The sequence below is a fragment of the Symphalangus syndactylus genome, chromosome 6 (assembly GCF_028878055.3).
Source record: "Symphalangus syndactylus isolate Jambi chromosome 6, NHGRI_mSymSyn1-v2.1_pri, whole genome shotgun sequence".
Taxonomy (NCBI): Eukaryota; Metazoa; Chordata; class Mammalia; order Primates; family Hylobatidae; genus Symphalangus; species Symphalangus syndactylus.
In genome coordinates, this window is record NC_072428.2 from 83563345 (window position 1) to 83573629 (window position 10285).

A 10285-nucleotide genomic window follows, 5' to 3' on the forward strand; every position below is an offset into this window, starting at 1 on the left:
CTTATCTGGCTCCACCCACATCCTGCTAATTGGTCCATTTTTACAGAGAGCTGATTGGTCCATTTTACAGAGAGCTGATTAGTCCATTTTGACAGGGTGCTGATTGTTGCCTTTACAATCCTCTAGCTAGACATAAAAGTTCTCCAAGTCCCCACCAGATTAGCTAGATACAGAGTGCTGATTGGTGCATCCACAAACCTTGAGCTAGACACAGAGTGCTGATTGGTGCATTTACAATCCTCTAGCTAGACATAAAAGTTCTCCAAGTCCCCACCAGATTAGCTAGATACAGAGTGCTGATTGGTGCATCCACAAACCTTGAGCTAGACACAGAGTGTTGATTGGTGCATTTACAATCCTCTAGCTAGACATAGAAGTTCTTCAAGTCCCCACCAGATTAGCTAGATACAGAGTGCTGATTGGTGCATCCACAAACCCTGAGCTAGACACAGAGTGCTGATTGGCGCATATACAATCCTCCAGCTAGACATAAAATTTCTCCAAGTCCCCACCCAACTCAGGAGCCCAGCTGGCTTCCCCTAGTGGATCCCGTGCCTGCCAGGCCCGCACCTCTGCCCCTGCACTCCTCTGCCCTTGGGCGGTCAATGGGACTGGGTGCCCTGGAGCAGGGGGCGGTGCCCATCAGGGAGGCTTGGGTAGAAGGGAGCCCACAGGGGTGGGTGGGGGAGGGGGGCAGGGGCTTGGGGGCTGCAGGTCTGAGCCCTGTGCCAGGGGCCGGCGGCTGAGACCCCATGAGAATTCGAGAGCGAGGCGGGCTGGCAGTGCTGGGGGACCCGGCGCACCCTCCGCAGCAGCTGGCCTGGGTGCTAAGCCCCTCACTGCCTGGGGCCCACGGTGCCAGCTGGCCACTCCGAGTGTGGGCCAGCGAGACTGTGTCCACCCGGAACTCGCGCTGACCAGCGAGCAGCCTCGGTTCCCACCCACATGCGCCTCTCTCTCCACACCTCTCTGCAAGCAGAGGGAGCTGGCTCCGGCCTCGGACAGCCCAGAGAGGGGCTCCCACAGTGCAGCGGCGGGCTGAAAGTCTCCTCAAGCCTGGCCAGAGTGGGTGCCAAGGCCCGGGAGGCGCCAAGAGTGAGTGAGGGCTGCCAGCACGCTGTCACCTCTCAGTACCAGGTCAATCAAATATCCATATGAAAAAGTAAATATAAAGTTTAATTTACATGAAAATAATTCTGAATATAACATAAAAATTCTAGCAATATGTCTTTATGATAAAAATATCGGAATATTTTCATATACCTCAGATAGGCAAATATATCTTAATTTAGTAAATAAAGTTCATAAATAAATGCTTAGCCTTAAAATAAATTTTGATAGATCAAGACTATATTAAAATAAAGTTCTGGTTATTAAACGATCTCTTGGAAGTGAGAAGATACAGAATGGAAGAAATAATGGACAACACACATATTAGACAAAGACTAGTAATCATAACATAAACTACAAATAAAAATGATTGAGGCAAGCCTAACAAAACTGCAAAAAAAACTTGAACATGCTCTTACAAATGAGTTCATGTATAAAGCCAATAAACATATCAATAGCTGCTCTACTTCATTAGTCTTCAGGGATATACTAATTAAAAATTTAATTAAGTACCACTATGCAAAATAAATATGGTTAAATTTTAAAGTGAAAATAATACCAAGTGTTGGCAAGAATGTGGAGCAACAATTTTCTATATAGTAGAAAAATACATTAGTGCATTCATTTTGGAAAATTGTTAAATTGGCAGTGTCTACTAGAGCTGAACAAATACATATCTTATGATTAACAATTTCATTCCCAGACATAAACTCAACTAAATGTATGTCTTTATTCACCAAAATCAATTCATGTTTATTGTTCCACTAGTAATATAGGAAAATTAGAAATAAGCCAAAAGTGTATTAACAATAGAATAGATAATTATATTTTGGTATACTTACACAATGGAATACTATCATGGTTGGTGTAATGATAAGTGAATATTACTGCATATAACCAAATGAATAAATGTCACAAACATAATTTGAAAAAACAGAACGGAGTGTACACTGTATGTTTTTATTTATTTAAGGTTGAAAGCCAAGCATAACTGGAAGTGGCAGTAATAGTTACTTTTGGTGAGACATGATGATACCTTCTAAGATACTGGCAATATTCTATTTTTTTAATTTTGAGGCTGGAAAGTGAAAATGTTCATTTTGAAAAAATTATTTTGCTTGTAATATGTTCACTTTTTTATATGTCTGCTACCCTTGAACAATTTTTAAAAGGTGACTTGATTCACAGTCTGCATTAGTAATTTTAAATCTGTTAATGAAAACCATATATGTTTACAACTATAATACATTATTAGTAGTACTAAGTACTCCTCAGCTCAAAAGTTGGAAAACCCCACATTTCCTTCCTCCCTAGGAAGAAAATAAATAAGATGATTCATAAAATACCTTGCATTAAGTTTGAAATACACAGAATGCTGACAGCTACCTACCACTCATTTAATAGCAGTGTTTGCTTTAGGCAAAAAATCTAAAAGAAATATGGCTTTTGAGTGCTAAGTTAGAATATAAAATCACATATATATATTGTAAATTGTGCTACAAGAATGAAAGAATAATATATCTAAATCACCTGTTAAAGTCTCACTTTTGAGGCATTAAATTAGATTATCATTGTGAAAGACTCCTGTGATTTCAAATATTGTAATTTTAACACCCATGTTATCTTTGCTATCTACTAGTTTTGTAAGAAGATACCTGGATCTCTCTACCTATAATGTTTATTTATTTCATCTCATGGAAGGTTTGAGTTTTAATAATATCTCCTTTTAGTGCTGTCAAATACTGTACAATCTACTGATATTTTCTGCTTTAGTTTTATTGATACCCTTAACTCTGAGTAAACTTCACCTATGTCTGTTTCTATTAACTGTATGCCTGTAAAGAGTGACTTGGAGGTACATGGCCCAGCTTCACAATCTCTATTGATATAAATTTCATTTTCACAGCTATATATTTTCACCGAATAAGGCTATGCTAAAACAAAGCCTTCAAGGGAAATAGATTTGTATAGGAAAAATACAGCAAGAGGTTGAAAAAGTTCAAAGGATGAAATAAATAGGGATGACACTTTGTCAGCATCTAAAATGGGAACATCAAATGTAATATCAATTACATAGGAATATATTTATTCAAAATTGAATATTAAAATAAAATGGCTCCAAGCAAAAATAGTGTTGGTTAAAGGCAATGATTTTGAAAATCAAGGATTTGCTTTCCCATTTAGGAAGGAGAGGGAGACTTAAAGAGGGAAGAAAGGAAGAAAGGTGAAGAGATTCTTTAAATCAGCGTTATGAATGCATGAAACACCCCAGGCAGTCTATGTGTGAAACAGAGCAGAATCAAAACAGCAATTCCTTGAGAAATAATCTACGTTGTGGAATACCACCCAGGTTTCTGAATGACCTATGGATAGCACATAAGCAGGACAGATCAGAATAGTACAACAAGGACTTTGAAAACAAAATTGACATTTTATCCACAATCCCACAAATTAGGCCAGGACAAGTGTTCTAAACCGAAACAGGTTAAATGCCTGCTGAAATAGAAGAATTTGATTAGGAAACAGTCTCATGACAATACTCAAAATGTCCAAGATACAATCCAAAGTTGGTCTGGGTAAGAATAAGAAAAATCTCACATAGAATAAGAAAAAGGAATCAAAGATGACTGAGATGTTGGAAATACAAGAAGCTATTATAAAATATTCCAACAAGCAATGGCAATCATCCTTGAAACAAGTGATAAATAAAAATTTTCAGAAAAATATATAATGAAGAACAAACTGGGAATTCAGAAATAAAACTATATGATAACCAAATTACAGAACTCTGTGAATGGACACAATAGCAAATTGGAGATGACAGAGGAACAAATCAGTGGATGTGAAGACATATTCATAAGAAGTTTCCAAGCTGAACAACAGACAAAATTATCTGATTTGGTTCAAATGTATGTATAGAAAATACACATAAGAAAATCATAACATAAAGGGAGAGAATAGCTATGGGAAGGTGCTTACATTCTATTCAAAGTGGCGAAGTATTGATAGTATTATACTGTGATAAGTAAAATATATATTCCCTAGGAAAATATTTCTGAATTTAGTATGAATGACATTTTCTGCCAGATAACTGTTGTGTAGAACTGTTCTGCACATTCTAAGTCTTCTGGCAATATGCCTGGCCTTTAACAACCAGATAGATCTCATTAGCACCCCACTTCCCAGTTACAAATGAAAAATATCTCCAAATATTATCAAATGTCTCTTAAAGGGATGGGGGATTTTCCTTGGTTGAGAACCTCTGTCCTAGAGTAACTATTAGAAATTTATACAAAAGCTCTTTAGTTTAATTAAATCCCACCTATTTTTATCTGTTTTTATAGCATTTGCTTTTGGGTTCTTGGTTATGAAGTCTTTTCATAAGCCAATGTCTAGAAGGGTTTTTACGATGTTATCTTCTAGAATTTTTTATAGATTCAGGTCTTAGATTTAAGTCCCTGATCCATCTGTAGTTGATTTTTGTATAAGGTGAGAGATGAAGACCCGGTTTCATTCTCTTACATGTCGCTTGCCGATTATCCCAGCACCATTTGTTGAACAGCTTGTCTTTCCACACTTTATGTTTTTGTTTGCTTTGCTGAAGATCAGTAGTCTGTAAGTATTTGGGTTTGTTTCTGGGTTATCTATTCTGTTTCATTGGTTTATGTGGCTAATTTTATACCAGTACTATGCTGTTTTGGTGACTATGGTCTTATAGTGTAGTTTGAAATCAGGTAATGTGATGACTCCAGATTTGTTCTTTTTGCTTAGTCTTGCTTTGGCTATGTGAGCTCTTTTTTGGCCCCATATGAATTTTAGAATTGTTTTTTTCTAGTTCTGTGACAAATGATGGTGGTATTTTGATGGGAATTGCATAGAATTTATAAATTTCTTTTCACAGTATGATCATTTTCACAACATTGATTCTACCCATCCCTGAGTATGGGATGTGTTTCCATTTGTTTGTGTCATCTGTAATTTCTTTCAGCAGTGTTTTGTAGGTTTCCTTCTAGAGGTCTTTCACCTCCTTGGTTAGGTGTATTCCTATGTATTTTATTTTTTTGCAGCTATTGTAAAAAGGGGTTGATTTATTGATTTTATTCTCAACAGCCGAAGTGGTCGCTGTTAGTCTAAAGCAGCGCTACTGATTTGTGTACGTGAATTTTGTATCCTAAAAACGTTGCTGGATTCGTTTATCAGCTAGGAGCTTTTTGGGGGAGTCTTTATGGTTTTCTAGGTATACAATCATATCATCAGCAAACAGTGACAGTTTGACTTCCCCTTTACTGATTTGGATATCCTTTATTTCTTTCTCTTTTCTGATTGCTCTAGCTAGGACTTCCAGTATCATGTTGAATAGAAGTGGTAAAATTGGGTGTCCTTATCTTGTTCCAGTTCTCAGAGGGAATGCTTTCAAGTTTTCCGTGTTCAGTATTATGTTGGCTGTATTATAGATGTATTATAGATGGCTTTCATTACATTGAGGTATGTCCCTTGTGTGCCGATTTTGCTGATGATTTTAATCATAAATGAATGTTGGATATTGTCAGATGATTTTTATGCATCTATTGAGATGATCATGTGATTTTTAATTCTGTTTATGTGGTGTATCGCATGTATTGACTTGTGTATGTTAAACCATTCCTGCATCTCTGATATGAACCCCACTTGATTATGGTGGATTATCTTTTTGATATGCTATTGGATTTAGATAGCTAGCATTTTGTTAAGATTTTTGTATCTATGTTCATCAGGGATATTTGTCTTTAGTTTTCTTTTTTCATCATATCCTTTCTCGGTTTGGGTATTAAGGTGATACTGGCTTCATAGAATGATTTAGGGAGAATTTCCTGTTTCTCTCTCTTGTGAAATAGTGTCACTTAAAACTTTTGCCCAGAAAAAGAAACAGTCAGTAGATTAAACACACCAACCACAGAGTGGGAGAAAATCTTCACAATCTACACGTCCACCAAAAGACTAATATCCAGAATCTACAACAAACTCAAACAAATTAGCAAGAAAAAAAAAATCCCATCAAAGAGTAGACTAAGGACGTGCATAGATAATTCTCAAAACAAGATATACAAATAGCCAACAAATATATGGAAAAATTCTCAACATCACTAATGATCAGCAAAATGTAAATCAAAACCACGATGTGATACCACTTTACTCCTGCAAGAATGGCCATAATTAAAAAATTAAAAAAATAAATGTTGGCTTGGATGTGGTGAAAAGGGAACACTTTTACACTGCTGGTGGGAATGTAAACTAGTACAGCCACTATGGAAAACAGTATGGAGATTCTTTAAGGAACTAAAAGTAGAACTACCATTCTATCAAGCAATTTCACTACTAGGTATCTACCCAAAGGAAAATAAGTCATTACACAAAAAACATACTTGCACATACGTTTATAGCAGCAGAATTCACATTTGCAAAAATGTGGAATCAGCCCAAATGTCCATCAATCAACGAGTGGATAAAGAAACTGTGATATATATGTATATATTTCTTATATATAAATATATATATAATCAATCAAATGTGATTATATATATATCACATGTGATATATATAATCAAGTGTGATATATATATAATCAAATGTGATATATATAATCAAGTGTGATATATATATATAATCAAATGTGATATATATAATCAAATGTGATATATATATAATCAAATGTGATATATATATATATATATATATATATATATATATATATATATATATCACAGTTTCTCAGCCAAAAAAGGAATGAATTAATGCATTCACAGCAACCTGAATGGGATTGGAGACTGTTCTTCTAATGAAGCACCTCAGCAATGGAAAACCAAACATCGTTATATTCTCACTCATATGTGGGAGCTAAGCTATGAGGATGCAAAGGCATAGAATGATACAATGGACTTTGGGGACTCCAGGGAAAGGACAGGAAGTGGGTGAGGGATAAAAGGCTACACAATGGGTTCATTGTATACTGCTTGGGTGATGGGTGCACCAAAATCTCACAAATTACCACGAAAAAACTTACTCATGTAACCAAATACCAACTGTTCCCCAAAAACATATGGAAATTAAAAAAATGAAAAATGAAAAATAATTCAAAAAAGCCTTACTTGTAAGACATCGGGGAGTTTGGATCTTCAAGATGAACTGCACAATTCTCCTTGCTTGGTGCCCTGCAATAAATGCCTCACTTTCTCTCACTGCAAAAACAAAAAATTCAAAGACATATATTAAAATAATTATAAAAATTTTACAGTAACAAATAGAAAGATAGTGAATTGGAAACAAATGAAGAAACAGAGAAAACTGGGGCTCTCAGTAATCAATGGAGCAACTGGATAAAAAATGAGACTGGATATAAAATAATTGAACAACTTTATCAGCCAAAAAATCTCATTAAGATTTGTGGAAACACTCTATTAGGCAGCAGCATAATATGCATTTTTGCACGCATAAGAAGAACATTAACCAAGATATAGGACACTCTTTCGTAAACCAATCTAACACATTTTAAAATATCAAAATCATGCAAAGTACGATAAGCACTGATCAACTGGAATTAAAGTAGAAGGCAGTAACAAAAAAGAGACAAATCTGCAAACACTAGACAGTATACCTCTAAGTGATGCATGTGTCAAAAGAAAATACATTTTACTAATTAAAATTATAATACAATATTTAAAATAGGAGATATGCAACTAAAATAAAGCATAGAAGTATATGTATACACTAAATGCCTCTATTTCTTTAAAAAGAAAGACTACTTTCCAAACAATGCTATAAGCTTCCACCTAAAAAGCCTAGGAAAATAGAAACATTAACTCAAAGCAAAGAGGAAATAATAATAGAAAAAGAAATAATAAGGAAAAGAGAAAAATAATAAAATTGAAAACCCAGAAAGAATATATAGAGAGAAAATCAATGAAACCAAATCTGCTTTGTTTAAAGATGAATAAAAATTTCCAGAAGATTGTCAAAGAAAAAGGAAGGGACACAAAGCAATATCAGAAAAAAAATAAAATATCACTATAGGTATTAAAATATAACAAGAAAATCTATGAACAATTCACACAATTTCAACAACTTAGATAAATTGGACCAATTACTTAAAATAACGATGTTACAAAAACTCATCCAAGAAGATATAACCTAAATTGTATATAAGTATTAAAAATAAATTTCCAGTTAAGTTTTTTCAATCATAAATTTCTGTAGTTGGTTTTATTAGTAAGTTCTGTCAAAAATTTAAACAAGAAACAACATCAATTCTACCCAATTTATTTGAGGAAACAGAATAGAAAGAAATATCTCCTAGTCATATTATGATTCCAGAATTATGTTATTACCAAAAACAGATGAAGACAATACCAAACATAAAAACTCTTAAAAAATGTCTCTCATAAACATAAATGCAAGTATTCTCAAAAAAATCAAGCAGAACTCTATAATATATAAAAATAATATTACATCATAGTCAAAGGAGTTTCATTCCAAAAATACAAGATGGATTTGAAAATCACTATTTGAAAAACAAAGCACTATAATCCATCATACTGAAAATCTAAAAATCCTCATGATACATTAATTGACACAAAAAATTATTTGACATAAAGGAACACCTAATAATTATTAAAAAAAAACTCAGAAAACTAGGAATAGTGCCATCCTTAATCTAATAAAGAACTTCTACAATAAACCCATAGCAAACATCATATTTAATGATTAAGGACTAAAAACTTCCACCCTAAGATTAAGAAGAAGGCATAATGCACACATTATTTCTATTCAGCATAGTACCAGAAGTCCTAGCCAGTGAAATAGGGCTGGGAAATAAAATACGGGCAACTATAACTGAGCCTATTTGCAGATTACATGATTGTGTATGTAGAAAATATCAAGGAGTTTCCAAATGTTTTCTAGAACTAAAAATTGAATTTATCAAGGTTATAGAATACAGGGTCAACACACATAAAGAACTGTATTTTTGCACAATAGAAATAATCAGAAAGAAACACTAAATATATAGTAACATTTATTGTACCTCAAAAAGTTAAATACTTAGGCATATCAAAGCATATACAGGGTATCAAACCACATACAGTATATACATACTGAAAACTACAAATTTTGATGGAAAATAAAAGAAGACCATAATAAATAAAGAAATATGGCCATGATCATACATCAGTAAACTTAGCATAGGGAGGATGTTAATTCTCTCCAAATTGATCTATAGGTTTATTGCATGTCATATAAAATCTCAGCAGGATGTTTTTGTAGCTATAGACAAGACAATTTTAAAATGTATATAGAAAGACAAAGAAACTAGAATAGTAAAACAATTTGTAAAAGAAAAATGAAGGTGAAGGAACTCCACTATCTGATTCTAAGACCTCTTTACTATAAACCTACAATTATCAGGAAAGTATATTATTGGTGGATGGATAGACACAGAGATCAATGGAACACATTAGAGAATCAATGAAATAAAATAGATCCACTCAAGTATAGTCAACTAATTTTTTTAATAAAAGGGCAAAAGCAATGTAAAAGAGGAAGGATAGTCTTTTTAACAAATGATGTAGGAATTATTAAATATCAGTAGGCAAAATTAAACCTGGAACTAACTCACACTTCATACAAAAATTTATGAAAAATGGATCATGTATCTAAATGTAAAATGTAAAATAAAACTTCTAAATAAAAATATGGAGAAAATCTTTTTAATCTGTGGTTAAACAAAATGTTTTTGGACATGACAAAAAAATCATGATCTATAAAATAAAAAAGTCAGTAAAATAAATTTAGTAAAAATCCAAAAATCTGCTCTGTGAAAGGCACTATTAAGCAAATAAAAATGCAAGACAAAAAATATAAAAATTATATGTGCAAATCACATATTTGACAAAATGTTTTAACCTAAATATGTAAAGAATTCACTATACTCAATGTTATGAAATCAGATAATCAAATTTGAAAATGGGCAAAAGAACAGAAAGTTTATTAAAGATGATATTTACATTGCAAATAACTGCTTTTAAAATGCTCTACATCATCACCCATTAGAAACATGCAAATTGTAGCAATTATTTGATACTTCCATACATAAGAAAGGCTAAGTGAAAAATAGTATTAACACCAAGTGCTGATGAGGAGGCAC